Source organism: Nematolebias whitei, chromosome 2, assembly GCF_014905685.2.
Source record: "Nematolebias whitei isolate Nwh7 chromosome 2, NemWhi1, whole genome shotgun sequence".
Classification (NCBI taxonomy): Eukaryota; Metazoa; Chordata; class Actinopteri; order Cyprinodontiformes; family Rivulidae; genus Nematolebias; species Nematolebias whitei.
In genome coordinates, this window is record NC_056499.1 from 10,641,066 (window position 1) to 10,643,336 (window position 2,271).

The 2,271-nt window shown below is 34.8% G+C and overlaps 1 protein-coding gene and 3 non-coding genes across 4 annotated transcripts in view; 3 read left to right on the plus strand and 1 right to left on the minus strand.

Annotated features, from left to right (window-relative positions):
- LOC119425512 (protein diaphanous homolog 3) overlaps positions 1–2,271 on the minus strand; it is a 305,646-nt gene that overhangs the window by 204,651 nt on the left and 98,724 nt on the right. The gene's annotated exons all lie outside the window — the stretch shown is intronic.
- trnac-gca lies at positions 242–313 on the plus strand. Its single transcript has one exon. It is a non-coding gene; the product is annotated as a tRNA-Cys (tRNA).
- trnac-gca lies at positions 875–946 on the plus strand. The gene has a single exon. It is a non-coding gene; the product is annotated as a tRNA-Cys (tRNA).
- On the plus strand, positions 1,804–1,875 carry trnac-gca. The gene has a single exon. It is a non-coding gene; the product is annotated as a tRNA-Cys (tRNA).

The window sequence follows — 2,271 nt, forward strand, 5'->3', positions numbered from 1 at the left end:
CCATTTTTATATGATATAGTGAATGACAACAAAGAACCTTTACTTGAATTGACGTTATTGTGATTATCACTGACTCTAGTCAGATGTGGACTTAAATCTTCTGCTTGATTTTGTCGTTTTTGGACCCTCAAAAGATTAAGTTATTAAAAACAACAAAGAAATGTGTGAGATAAACAAATAAATACTGTAGACATGCTGATTTGATTAGGACAGAGTCAAGGTAATTTGCACAAAAGAACATGGGGGTATAGCTCAGTGGTAGAGCGTTTGACTGCAGATCAACAGGTCTCCAGTTCAACTCTGGATGCTCCCTCACATTCAGAAGGCAGAAAGCAATAAACAAATGTTTGACCCTTTACATATTCAATTCCTTTTTAAACATTCAAAATTGCCCCCAAATAAAGTATAAATTAAGGGACTAATAGCAACTTTTTTTCAATTTTAATATTATTCTAGGATGACACTGGGTGTGTTTCTCAATGCCAGAGCACTAATCTAAACATCAAAATTCTCAATGTCAGTTCTGGATGTCCCCGTATTTTTTGCAAGTGAACAATTGTTGATCATGTTTTGTATCTTTAAGACTTTTCTTGAGTTTTTCTTGAAGTTGTTTGTAAGAAGAATTACAAAAGTGGTGAAACAACTGTTCTTAAACTCAAATCTTGTTTTCTTCTACCATTTTTCTATTGGTGAGTTTAAACACAAATTTTGTTGACTCATGTCAGTTGTAGACTCACATCTCCAAATTCACTATTGTCACTTGGAACATCAAGAGTAGGTCATAAAAACTGAGGAAGAAATGGGTGAGATAAACAAATGTAAACGTTCTGATGTGAGTAAGACAGAGTCAAGGTAAATAGCTCAGATTAGCCATGGGGGTATAGCTCAGTGGTAGAGCATTTGACTGCAGATCAACAGGTCTCCAGTTCAACTCTGGATGCTCCCTGTCATTCTGTGTTTAATACACTTTAACCATTTTTGTCTACATTTACAGATTCTATTACTTTAAACTTTCAAAATTGCAAGTATTTTTTCTATAAATTAAAAGGAATGATTACAACTTTTTTCTTTTATGTTATCTATCCAAGATAACACAGTGAGTTTCTCAATGCCAGATCATAGTTATAGCCATGAAAGGTCTAGATTCTAATTGTGAATGTGGCCTTACTTGTTGCAAGAGAACAGTTGATCATGTTTTGTATCTTCAAGGCTTTCCGTGAGTTTTTCTTGAAGTTGTTTGTAAGAAGAATTACAAAAGCGGTGAAACAACTGTTCTTAAACTCAAATAGTGTTTTCTTCTACCATTTTTCTATTGGTGAGTTTTTCCACAAATTTTGTTGACTCATGTTGGCTGTTCAATTCAATTCAATTCAGTTCAGTTTATTTATATAGCTCCAAATCCCAATAAGTTGTCTCAGGGCACTTTACAGGAACATTCACATACATAAAAGCCAATTAGTAAAGTTCTCTATCTAAGGAATCCAGCAGACAAGTTGAATCTTGGCTTCGTTGCAGTCTCCCATCCTGAGCAAGCACAGTGGCAACAGTGGAAAGGAAAAACTCCTTTTAAGAAAACCTCCAGCAGAACCAGGCTCAGGACAAGCGGCCATCTGCTTTGACCGGCTGGTTGAGAGGACAAGAAGGAGAGACAAACGAACACAGAATGTCTGTGTAGACTCACATCTCCAAATTCAATGTTGTCACTTGCAACATCAAAAGAGTAGGTCCTAAAAAGTGAGGAAGAAATGGACATTTTCTGATGTGAGTAAGGCAGAGTCAAGGTAAAAAGTCACAAAATGACATGGGGGTATAGCTCAGTGGTAGAGCGTTTGACTGCAGATCAACAGGCCTCCAGTTCAACTCTGGATGCTCCCTGTATTTTGGAATTTGGAAAGTAGTATCCATGTTTCATAACCATTACATACATATTTTGTTTTTTAAATTTCAAAATTGCCACAATATTAACCACAAATTAAATAGAGCAATAATATATATTTTTTCATTTATAATATCATTCTGACATAACACAGGGACATTTCTCAATACCAAAACATTAATCTACACATCAAAGCTCTCCATTCTAATTCTGAATGTGGATTTACTTTTTGCAAGAGAACAATTGTAGATCATGTTTAGTATCTTCATGGCTTTTCTTGAGTTTTTCTTGAGGTATTTTGCAAGAAGAATACAAAAGAGGTGAAATGACTGTTGTTAAATTTCAATATTGTTTTCTTCTGCCATTTTTATATGATATAGTGAATGACAACAAAG